General features: G+C 44.7%; 1 protein-coding gene across 3 annotated transcripts in view; it reads right to left on the bottom strand.

The window, feature by feature from the left end:
* TACC2 (transforming acidic coiled-coil containing protein 2) overlaps window positions 1-6173 on the bottom strand; it is a 165362-nt gene extending 159189 nt beyond the window's left edge. For 2 of the 3 annotated variants that reach the window (XM_081192812.1, XM_081192816.1), the window contains exon 1: window positions 5995-6173. The gene's annotated coding sequence lies outside the window, so the exon portion shown is untranslated. Of the gene's footprint in view, window positions 1-1241; window positions 1355-5994 lie in introns of all 3 variants that reach the window. The other variant, XM_081192817.1, reaches the window with a different exon arrangement.
* Window positions 6174-13164: the final 6991 nt, after the last annotated feature.

Raw genomic sequence — 13164 nt, 5'->3', positions numbered from 1 at the left:
AGGTTTCATACAACTTTAACTTAATGGTGGATTTTGGCTCAGCACAACTGCGTAATATTCCAGATCTGTGGGTAACAGTGACTAGTCTAATAAAGAAAGTGGTTAAATGTAGTCATCAGCCTGTGAGTTGGGAAGGACTTGGAAACAGTGAGCGATAAACCAGTCGGGATGTTTTGCAGACAGCTTTTTCCAATACATTTTTCCTTTTCTATAATATTTGCCTCGCATAATAAGATAACTCAAACCATCTGCACTGACTACTTCACTTCCACTGATTTGCAACTGTTCCAGTTACATTATTCCCCAGTGTGCACTTCATGCTACAAAAATGGCTGCAGTTCCCAATTCGATCTATGCTGTAATGAGGGATGAGTCTACACAAGCATGCATACCACTTGGCCACTGCAATGGCAAGTTTGTGTGTATATAAAACCTTGCAAACTATTACGGAATCAGTTTTGATGAAGTGGGTATTAAAATGTTTTAAGGAAACCTTTTAAAAATACGACATGCCCTTTTAAAAATATGACATGCCCAGTTTACTGACACCAATGCCCTACCTCTGTATTCAAGGTATATACAGTGGTACCTCAGGTTAAGTACTTAATTCGTTCCAGAGGTCCGTTCTTAACCTGAAACTGTTCTTAACCTGAAGCACCACTTTAGCTAATGGAGACTCCTGCTGCTGCTGCGCCGCCGGAGCACGATTTCTGTTCTCATCCTGAAGCAAAGTTCTTAACCCAAGATACTATTTCTGGGTTAGTGGAGTCTGTAACCTGAAGCGTCTGTAACCTGAGGTACCACTGTATACATTTTTAGTTTAAATGGGAGGCAGGAATATACATAAAAGCTCCACCCTTTTCCAACATCCCAGTGCATGCCAGCTCCATGGCAGATGTCCTACATTCAGTGCCAAGGTCTGCACTTGAATGCCTTCCCCAGATTAGGAACCCTGGGGAAGTTTAGGAAAGGGCCACAACTCAGCGGAAGAGCATCCATATTGCATGCAGAAGGTCCCAGATTCATTCTCCAGCATCTCCAGGCAGGGCTGAGAAAGATTCCCATCTAAAGCCCTGCCAGTCAGTGTAGACAATATTGAACTGGACAGTCCAATGGTCTGACTCATGATATCGCAGCTTCTTATGCTAGGTTTCCAATTGGAGGGAAGCATTCAGTTGAACATGGTTACCCTAAACGCTCAGAAGACAAACGTGAAGCCAACATACTCAGGACTTGCATACCATCTCCCTCCTCTCTTCAAGTCCACATGTGTTTCTCCAAATACATGAATGTATACAGAAGCCAGAACAGGTTTCACCACAGCTTGCAGACAACAACTGGGTGCAATAAGTTCCTGTTGAAAGAGAAACTCATTCGCCACTGGAGATAACATATGCAGAGCTGGACATGTTGTTTTATTGGGTTTCCCATGCAGCAACCTGTTCCAGATACTTACAAAAAACAACAACTGTGTGCATGCAGCTTTTATATTGGCTCCCTCCCATGTTCCTAAACTGGGGTGCTCAAGTCTTGTAGACAACATAGGATAAAATCTTGATTTCTGTTTCCCATTGTACCTCAACCCAAAACCTGAGCGAGGCAAATGTGCTTGTCAAGTCCTAACATGCACCATGCAGTATGAAAAATTTAATTAGTCCAAGAATGTGCTTGTGTAATGTTTCAGACCTGCTGAGCGGTGCGCTTGTAAACCTGCCATGATGCCTAATGTTCTTTTTTCTCAAAGCAGCAGAGCTCAGTATGCAGATTCCAAAAAGAAAGAAAAGGGAGTTTGTCATTCATGTATACAGTGGCGTAGTGTGGGGGGTGCAGGGGGGGCCGGCCGCACCGGGCGCAACATCGGGGGGGGGGCGCTCGCACTCGCTGCTCTCTGCCCCTACTAAAATCCACGAGTTAGGGGGCGCAAATTACTTGCCTTGCCCCGGGTGCTGACAACCCACGCTATGCCACTGCATGTATAGCTTCAGTACAAAGCTTTACAGCAGTGGGTGTGTTCATTGCCTCAGCACTGCTCTGATTCCACCTTGGAATTAGCTCTTTCATGAAAAAAAACAAAAACAAAACCTACATAAAACAACCATAACATCCCATGATTTTGACATCCAGTCCTTATGACTAGGAGAAAATGGACGTCTCAACTTCCTTGTCCAATTGACTATTTAGGTGCTAGTAGCAAGCAAAATACTGTAGTACCTTTCTGTGGTGTTAAAATCTAGGCCTCTGATTCGAACTCCATTAAAGTTTTGGAAACTTTGCAGAATATTTTTTTTCAGAAGCTATTCTCTCTACCATCAGGAATGTCAGCAGCTCTTCTTTGTGAAGAATCCAGGTGGCCAACAATTAAGGCAAGAACAGATTGCACTCAGTTAAAGTATATTAAAAGAATTTCTACTAAGCCAATTGAGCATTTTCCTGTGCTGTGCTATATGGAATTAGATCATAACCAGCTCTGAAAAGCAGCTTGTCAGGGTGCTTTAGACAAGTATTATTTTCCAGAACTGTGGTCTGCATTGACCAAAAAGAAGTGTCAAATAAATGATTGGCTCTTCTGGATAGAATCCAGAAGGGACCTGCAACCAATGAGAAATGCCCAATTTCCCCCTTGGTATTCACTCCTGAGAACAGAGCATTCTACAGCAAATTATCTGGCCAAACTCTTAGCAATTTCCTTAAGAAATGCCTTTATTTAACTGCATTTCCAAGTGAGGCCCACTCTAGTCTTGGATGGCTGCTGTTACAAGGTCCCATACGCAGACAGACTTTGTATTTGTGGCCAACCTCAGGTGGAAGACATCACTCATTATCTGTTAGCCTGCCACTTATATACCCAAGAGATCGCTTTCTGAAACCTTTGTTCACAGAAACACATAGGTACACTATAAATCGTTTGATTTCTTTTAAGTGACTATAATAGCTTTAATAAAAAAATTCCTTCCAGTAGCACCTTAAAGACCAACTAAGTTAGTTCTTGGTATGAGCTTTCGTGTGCATGCACACGAAAGCTCATACCAAGAACTAACTTAGTTGGTCTTTAAGGTGCTACTGGAAGGAATTTTTTTATTTTGACTATGGCAGACCAACACGGCTACCTATCTGTAACTATAATAGCTTTGTAACACAGTAGCCCTCTGTCCACTGGCTGCAAAAAAAATAACTAAAAAGGAAAAAGGAGTTGGATAAAATTGCAGCAAATTGTTTTGGTAATTCAGAGGCTTAATCTGAAATCAGGCTAGATTTAAACTTGTTGGTATCTCTGGTATCTTCTCTCTCTTTCATCATGGATGTTGGCTTATTTTTTGATGTATGTCCTGTATTATTTTATTAATACTATTGTTACAAGTTTGTCATAGCTAGAACAATAAACTTATGAACGTGTTACTTGTTAAATTAAAATGTTAGTTACAGAATGGTTGTAGTAAATACTTTGCAATACCAAACATTTGGAGTCCTTGTCAGTTGCACACTTCAAAACTGTCTTCACATTTAATCCAGTTCAAAGTTCTGTTTAAACTGGTTGCTACGCAATTCATCAACCTAAGAAGAGCCCTGCTGGATCAAACCAAGGGCCAATCTAGTCTAGAATTGTCTTCCTGCATTGGTCCAACCAGAAGGGGGGATGGAATGGAGTGTGCTGTAAAAGGGCATGTTTGTCTGTCAACCTAAACATTCAACACAGCAGCAATTCATTGAAATTCCCACTTGTTTGCTGTTATTGTGAAATATAATGTATCTCATCCTTCAAACACACACACACACACACAGAGAGAGAGAGAGAGAGAGAGAGAGAGAGAGAGAGAGAGAGAGAAATTGATCCAGGCTCAAATCCTGCCCCCCTCTCCAATCAGCTACGAAGCCCACTAGGTGGTCCCAAACCAGTCAATCATCTCTCAGCTCAATCTACCTCACAGGGTTGTTGTGAGGTTAAAATGAGGCCGAGGGGAAGAGAAGCATGCAGGTCTTAAATAGAAATACTTGCAAAATAATAGTTAGGCTAAGGATCTGAATATGTGAAATTATAAAACAATATGTTTAAAGTTAAGATGAAAAGAGATAAAGATGTTAAGAGGATTAAGTAAATTTTATGAGATATTATTTTGGAAAACCGTTACAATGATACATAATGAAATTCAGTCAAGGGAATCTGAGGAAGTCATTTAACTATGATATTAATATTGGATCAAGTTCAGTTATGTTTGTTTGTTTGTCTAAAAATGTGGGAAACTAATAAAATTTTTGAAAAAAAAGGAAAGCATGCAGGTCAACTTATTTTTGTTGTTGTTGTTATTATTTATGAGATTTATATACAATCCTTCATCCGAGGATCACATGGCAGTTCACATTATATATAAAATTATATATTATATAATTTTATATAATATATATTATATATTATATATGTATATGTATATGTATATATTATATATACATAATATAATTACAAAAAATACCCCCACAACTTAAAATGCCATAGATTGTTTAATTAGTAAAAGGCCTAGGTGAAGAGGGATGTTTTCACCTGGCACCTAAAGATATGAGATGAACTTAAATTCCTTGGAAGAAAGTGGGACAGGAATATGAATATACTAAAACTGCACCAAACATTTTATTTCAGGCATCCCCAACCTTCGGCCCTCCAGATGTTTTGGGACTACAACTCCCATCACCCCTAACCACTGGTCCTGTTAGCTAGGGATGATGGGAGTTGTAGTCTCAAAACATCTGGAGGCCGAGTTTGCCAATGTCTGTTTTATTTCTTATAGATGCTCAGTATATATACAATATATACACAAGTAGTTCTAATAGCATATGCTATTATAATTTGGTTTAAATCAAAATATAAATGTAAGTTGCTTAAAGGTTTCATTACATTCAAGAGGTATATGATTCAATGACTTGAAAACAGACTCTGTATGCTCTGTTGGTACCCAGTAAAATCATAATAAAAGCATAATCTATAAAAATATATTTTAAATAAATATTTCTGTCAGGTGCAATGGGTCAGTGCACCTGGGGTCAGAATCACCTTCCCCTACCACCCCTTTAAAGAACAGAAACAGATCACAGATGCTGAAATTCTGCCCCTACATGTACGGTATATGTGGAGGCATCTTGTAATGTGTCAGGTATTTTAATCAAGTCATTCAGGTGAAAAAGGTGATGAAAAGAACAGCCTTCACCAATCTGGCAACCTTCAGATGTTTTGGACTACAATTCCCATCAACCACAGCCAGCTGGAGCTAGGGCTGATGGGAGTTGTGGTCCAAAACATATGTCAAGCACCAGGCTGGTATAATATAAGGCTTGAATAATTGAAAGCAGCAAATACCATCCCATGCATTCCTTTTTATACCTGAAATGTATGATAAATAAAATCAATGTATTGCATAAACGTGGTAAAACAATTAAATAAATGCCAGCAAGCAGCATTTTCAAAGTTATGATAGCCTAGAATAAACATCTGTGAAAAGTACACCTTTGATGGTTCATCTGCATCATTTAATCTCAAATTGGCATCCCTATTCCGGCTTCAAAATTCTGAATGTGTTTCCAGACAGTCACTATTTTGGAGTGTGATTCAACTGTATGTCGGCAAATTCGGGTATATGGAGCCGTTGGGGCTCTTGCTCAATAAACTTGCTTCCTCAAAAGAACTGACCTTTTGCAATAAGGCAAACAGTGGATAAATGCACTGGAAAGTGTGGAATGAAACTTGCTTTGACATAGCCTCCCCACAAACAAATAAGAATGACTGCTCAATAAACACCAGAAGCACCTTTACACACACAACTTCAGCCTGTAATGCTGAAAAAGGAAAATCTCTTCACAACTTTGCAAGCTGAAGGTTATAAACCACTTCTGTAAGGAGGAAAGGAAATCTTTTCCTGTAATATTCTGCGAAAGCCCAGCTAACAAAATTGTTCTAAGCTTTCTGTTGTCAAAAAGGATTTACAGAAGTGTGATTTAGGATTTACTTACCTCGTTTTCCTCCAATCAAAAAGCAAAAACGGTGCTCCTGATCTGACAGCGTCCTTCACTCCTTGCCTTTTCCTCCTGTGTATGTGGATCCCTTTCCCCCTGGATCACATGAAAGTGTTCTATTAATGTGAATTGGCTTAGGTTTGAGAACACTATGCTGGATAGCCGTGAAGTGTAAGGAATCTGACCCCGGGAGCTCAAAGCTACAACACGTCAGTTCTCTGCAGGAATCCCCCGTTACTGGATGGGAAAATAGCATAAAAGGAAATGCACTCCACATGAACACACCCTCCCAGGTGCTGTAAACTAAATGCAGAATGTTTTATTCCTTGGTTTATTACTAAATGCAATATTTATATATTATGCCAGTACAGCCCTTTGGGATTTTAACTCTGTGTATTTTTGGTTTCAACTTTAAAACACACATACTTAGATGCATAATACCTCTCTGCTTGCTCACTGGATAAAATTAGGACCAGGCTCGAATTGAAGCCCACACAGAAACTTGAAGGCTCAGATCCTAGCTGAGAGCAAAGTCCCACTGAATGGGACTTATTTCAGAATTTACATGCACAGGATTTGGCTGGGATCCTGTCCAGCCCTGCCCCCACATTCTCTTCTACAGGAGGATCAGCAAATGCAATTCCTAAATGATTAACAGCACTACTATTTCAACACTCCTTTTTCCCCAGAGAAGGCATTACTCTAAAATAAAAACAAAAGGTAGAAGCCATATTTTTTTACAGTATTTATTTGTGAGGACTGGGGTTGCCTGTGTAGAGTCTAGCTTCTCAGCTATTGCAAAGAGACAGATGGCTGCTGTTGTGACGTGGGGTTTGTGATTTCAGCTCTCTTGATATAACATGCTGGAGACAGTTCTCTAGTAACACTTCTTTATTAAAGCAACAAGACTAAAGACTGGGGAGAGGAAAGCTACATTTATAGGGACAGGGAACTAGCAAGAAAGGATACATTTTGGAGGGAACAATATCAGGCAATCACAGTCCTGCCTTTTGGAGGGAACCAATAAGACAGAGGATCCAAATACAGCAGCTTAAATGAACCAATAGTAGCTGTACCCTCTGGAACCAAAAGGCAGTTACTTTACCCTAATGCAAATACAGACAATAATAATACAGATATAAAATCCTTTGACTCAATACACAACACCCCTCCCCCCCCTAGTGAGCACAGCAGACGTAATCTCTCAGGTACTGTGGGGTCCTACAACTTCTCCTTGATCTCCTGACAACAGGTGTTGCAGGTTCTGGATTGGGTGTTACCTGTGGTAGAGGGGCTGCTCTAGGGGTTCCGTCAGGAACAGATGGAGTCCCAGACATCTCAGGGTCCCCTACCTGTACCTCGTCATCGTGAGGACTAGCAGACCCTGGTTCATTTGTTAAAGCCCCTGGTGACTGCACCTCTGGGCCATTTTCACTCTGGTCTTGCAGCTCTGCGTCGTTAGCCAGGGATGAATTATCTGGCTCCTCCCTGCTGAGCGCCCGGCGCCTCAGCTGATCTATATGTCTCTTCCACACTTGCCCATTTTCCAAGGTCACATAATAGGACACCGGTCCACTAGCCCGGGTGACCACACCAGCCACCCACCACGAACCTCGTGAATAGTTCCTCACCCAGACCAGATCTTCAGGGGCGAGATACCTTGTTGTGTCAGTCTCAGCCTGGGGGGTTGCTCTTGAATTACGGTTTGGCATTTTATCCGGGTGGACACAATCCAGCACCATTACCAGTCTTCTACCCAAGAGCAGCTCAGCTGGCGACTTGCCCATCGCGGTACACGGCGTCGCATGCTGCAAAAATAACATTCACGCGATGCGAGCTGACCAGTTACCCTCCATTAAGCGCGCAATGGATTCTTTGGCTGTTCTTACCATGCGCTCAGCCTGCCCATTGGAGGATGGGTGAAAGGGCGCGGATGTGACCCCTCTTATGAAGTTATCAGCCAAGAATGCCCTGAATTCTTGGGATACAAAAGCTGCCCCATTATCTGATACAATGGTCTCAGGTAACCCGTGGGTTGCAAACAGCTGCCTCAACACCTTGATTACGGCAGCTGATGCCATGCTAGGGACCATTGCCACTTCTAACCATTTGGAATATGCATCAACGATAACCAAAAAGACCTTTCCTTGGAATGGCCCAGCAAAATCTAAGTGCAGCCGGCTCCAGGGAGATCTGGACTGCTCCCACCAGTGGACTGGTGCTCTGGCCACTTCTGGCCGCACCTCTTGGCATGCCTTGCATGTTCGTACCCATTGTTCTATGTTCTGGTCCATTCCAGGCCACCACACATAACATCGGGCTAGCGACTTCATCCTGACCATTCCCGGGTGTCCCATGTGAAGCGTCTCAAGAACCCTGTTTCTCAGTGGTGCTGGGATGATCACCCTATCTTCCCACAGGAGACAACCCTTATGCATGGACAACTCGTGCTGCCTAGTCGTATAAGGCCTGAATTTGTCTTCATGCGGACCACCTGGCCACCCCCTCCCCACCCAAGTGAGCACACGGGAGAGAACAGCATCTTTCCTCATTTTCTCAGCTATATCAGTAGCCGTTACAGGAGCCCCCGGAAGTGTTTCCAGCATCATTATGTGCTCCGCTGGAGCAGGATCCTCAGTGCTCCCGCCAGGAAGGGGCAATCGACTCAGCGCATCAGCGTGGCACAACCTTTTCCCCGGCACATGGGTCAAGGTGTACTGGAACCCGTTCAGGAATATAGACCAACATAACATTCTGGGGGAGAGAATTTGTGGCGTTTGTTTGTTCGGGTTGAACAACCCTAACAGTGGCTTGTGGTCCGTTTCAATGTAGAAATGGCGACCGTACACATAATCATGGAACTTTTTGATTCCTGCCACAATTGCAAGCGCCTCTTTGTCAATTTGAGCATAGTTGCGCTCCGTGGGCGACAACGTACGGGAACAGAAAGAGATGGGCTTTTCCGACCCATCCGGTTCCCTATGACTTAGCACCGCCCCCAGGCCGTATTGAGAGGCATCACATGCCAGGACCAGAGGCTTTGACTCGTCATAATGAGCAAGGACGCTCCTGCTACTCAGCATTCCTCGCAAGGAGTCAAAAGCCTTCTGCTGCCCCTGCCCCCATCGCCACACATTCTTTTTCTGCAACAGTCTATGTAATGGTTCAGCTACCGAAGCTTTCTGGGGTAAGAACGAATGATAAAAGTTAATAAGTCCCAGGAATGACTGCAACTCCGTCTTGTTCTGTGGTCGTGGCGCCTCGATGATGGCCTTAATCTTAGCATCTGTGGGGTGGATGCCTGATGCATCAATTTTAAACCCCAAGAAATCCACAGTTGGCACCCCAAAACTGCATTTTTCCTTTTTCAGTTGCAACCCCACCTCCTTGAACTTGAGCAACACTGCACGGACACGCGCAACCAGTTCTTGTGGGTCTTTTCCAGCAATCAAAACGCCATCAAAAAATGGCAAGACCCCCGGCAGACCTCTTAACAGGCGTTCCATGAGCCCTTGAAAAATCCCTGGGGCCACACAAACTCCAAATTGTAATCTGTTAACTCTGAACGCCCCTTTATGTGTGACAATAGTCTGTGCTTCCTCTGATTGTGGGGTTACTGGCAGCTGTTGGTAAGCTTGTGCCAGGTCAATTTTGGCGAACACCTTGCCCCCAGCCAGTTTAGCCAACAGATGTGATACGACTGGAATGGGGTATGAGTTTCCCCTGAGTGCCTTATTGATAGTGCATTTGTAATCTGCACAGATCCTGACTTCCCCATTTGCTTTAAGGGGCGTGACGATTGGAGTCTCCCACTTAGCAGAGTCCACGGGTGAGAGAACTCCCTGCTTGACCAATTTATCCAGCTCTGCTTCGATCTTGGGTTGCAGTGCAAATGGCACTCGCCTTGGTTTGAGTCCGATTGGGGCCACCCCAGGGTCCAACTCGAAGTCAACTGGGGGCCCTTTATAACAACCCAGTTTTCCTTTAAGGAGACCAGCAAATTCTTTGCATAATGCCTCGCTCATCTCATGGCAGGTTTGGATTGAATTAAGCCCTGATATACTCAGTCCCAGGGCGGGGAACCAGTCAGTGCCCAGGAGACTGGGGCGACTGCCCTTCGCAATCACCAGTTTGAGTACAGCCTGTTTGTCCCGGAACTGTACTCTCACGGCACACATTCCCATAACATGGATGCGGCCCGCTGAGTATGACTGCAAGGTTGCCGGGAAGGGCTCCAGAGGGGGCAACTTACCCCGGGGAAGAATGTCCTCGCGGTCTGGTCCGACACGATAGTGAATCCAGATCCGGAGTCCACCTCCATGTCGCACTGCTGACCCTCAATCTTCACCTTGACGTGTGCCTTGCCTTGCGCTGGGAACTGCACGACCCTCCCGTTGATCTCCGTTACGTAGTGGCAGTCCTTTAGAAAATGGGTTGCTGTGGGCGGTCTGCGATGCTCCGGTCTAGGTGCTCCTGTCGCTCCCAACGCCGCCGATCTACAGACCCTGGCGATGTGACCTGTCTTCCCGCACGTCCGGCACATAGCATCCCGGAAACGACAACTCTTCCGCTCATGGTTTCCGCCACAACCTGGGCACCTGCCTCGGTGATCTTTGTGCACTGTGCAGGCCTGACGCACTGACTCGACCCCACGGACTGGGCTCTGGCTCGGAGTAGCCTCTAGCTCGTCCATGGCATGCGCAACTTCTATCTGTGGCTTAGGGGCCTTGCGACTGGCATCAAGCTCCTCTCTTTCATAATTCTCCGTGGCGGTGGCCTCCTTCAAGGCTGAAGCAAGGGTAACCTCTTCTTTAGCCACGATGCGTCTTCTGGCTTTCTTGCTGCTCAGACCACCGATAAACTGATCCAGGAGAGTCTCTTCCAGATTTTGGAAGTCGCAGTGCTGAGCGAGCTTCCGCAGTTCAGCCAGAAATGCAGATACAGGCTCCCCAGCATGCTGCTGCCTCTTATGAAACTCCATCCGCCGAGCCATCTTGGTCTCAGTAGGCGCCAAGTGGCTTGTTAGGCAGGCAAGAATATCTTTGAGAGATGTCTCACTTAGCTTCGCTGGAGCAAGCAATGCCTTGGCCAGCTTGAAGGTCTCAGGCCCACAGTAGCTCAGGAATGTGGCCCTTCTTTTGCTGGCATCGGTGATCCCTTGAGCCTCTGCGAAGAACTCGAAGCGTTCGACGTAGTCTTCCCACGTGTGGGGCTCTGATGGCTGGAAGGGCTCCAATACCCTTGGACTCTCCATTGTCCTGTGGGCAGGGTTGTCTTCTCAGCTGGCCAGTGAGTCTTGTTCTTAGCTGCAATCCGGACTCTGAGGCAGGGCTGCGATTAACCGCTCCTCAGCATTCCGGATCCCACCCTCGTCGCCAGTTGTTGTGACGTGGGGTTTGTGATTTCAGCTCTCTTGATATAACATGCTGGAGACAGTTCTCTAGTAACACTTCTTTATTAAAGCAACAAGACTAAAGACTGGGGAGAGGAAAGCTACATTTATAGGGGCAGGGAACTAGCAAGAAAGGATACATTTTGGAGGGAACAATATCAGGCAATCACAGTCCTGCCTTTTGGAGGGAACCAATAAGACAGAGGATCCAAATACAGCAGCTTAAATGAACCAATAGTAGCTGTACCCTCTGGAACCAAAAGGCAGTTACTTTACCCTAATGCAAATACAGACAATAATAATACAGATATAAAATCCTTTGACTCAATACACAACAGCTGCATTTAACCCTTTCCTTGCAGTTTTCTTGTTTAAAAATAATGCTCCCACTCAAACCTGCTGCCTGCCTGTCCCACACGGTTGCACTTCCACAACTGCCGTGCTGCCTTTGTTCCACTAGAGGGCATCCAAGAGGTCTTGCTTTCTCAGAGTTCACAGGCTGAGGTTTTGTCTTAGCCTCTTAACCAGGAAGACTCTGGCCTTATCTGTCAAGGGGGAAATATCAGAGAGCTCACAGTGAAAATAACTTTAAAGCAGGGATGAAGAAGTGTTGTCCTCTGAGCATTGTTTGACTACGGTTCCCGTGAGCCCTCTCCACTGGCTATGCTGGCTGAGGATGATGGCAACTGGAATCCAGTAACATTTGAAGGGCCTCACCAGTTCCTCATCCCTGCTGTCAGGCTGCATTCACCTCTGTTCGTAGCACATACATGTAGTTTTTTTGCAATATGGAATCATTTGTCCTTAAAATATTGCTTTCAATCTAGACTGATTCTAGATGCTGCCATTCAGATGTGGGTGCAGTTTTCTGATGTGCTTGAATGTGTTATGCATACTTTTAGTTATTGTCACCTGTCTTAAATCTTCAGGGAAGGCAGAGCTCCAATTCTGCACACACGTGCTATGAAGTAAATCTGAGTGTATTTAAGACTAGGCTGTGTATATGCTAAGCATACTGCAGTGAGTAAACCATGCCCTTTAGGGTTTTCATTTGGCTTTCTTGTTAAACTCATACTGTGGCCAAAGGTCTTTGCCTAGCAACAAAAACAAGCAGCCCTACACAGCAAACCACTGTGGCTAACTGGTATATTAGAAAAAAAAGTTTTTATTAAGCTCACTTGTCCTTGATTTATTTTATCTTATGTAAATGGTCCTGAGTGCTGCAGCTTAATAAAGCTCATTTTTGGGCTACTAGTTGCAGCAGGCTCAGACGATCATATGCTGCTACTACCCCCTGCTGGGTGCCACATCTTCCTCAAGCAAGAAATCAGAGTGTGCGGAGGCGGAGCACTCTCTCTTGATCACATGCATTTGTTCTTAAATCGGAGTTTGCTAAACAGCATTCACAGTCACTGCCTGCGCATTTCTTCTGCTCAAAAAACCACTAACTCAGACTGAACTAGATGGGGAAAAGACTGTGTTGGTGTTTTCCCGCACGTCCCCTCACGGAAATTTCTTTGGTTCGTTTCACTGAGCACGCGTTTCTTCGAAGGCACTCGCGTGCACCCGCTTTTATACACAACCAGGCAGACCCCGAGGAATCAGCTGATCGGGCTCGCGGCTTTAACTTCACCCAGCCAGCTCCTCCCGCTGCACGCATTGGCAACAGTCGAAAGGCCCCGGGGAATAGGAAAAACTGAACCCCCCAAAAGAGCAGTTTCTTCCTTCTTACATGAGATATGTTTCAGAATTTTGTTGACTGATTTGGTTCCCAA

The sequence above is a fragment of the Podarcis bocagei genome, assembly GCF_964188305.1.
Source record: "Podarcis bocagei genome assembly, chromosome: 4".
In the NCBI taxonomy this organism is placed as follows: Eukaryota; Metazoa; Chordata; class Lepidosauria; order Squamata; family Lacertidae; genus Podarcis; species Podarcis bocagei.
The sequence above is the reverse complement of the archived record's forward strand: the minus strand, read 5'-3'. Positions and strand labels throughout refer to the sequence as shown.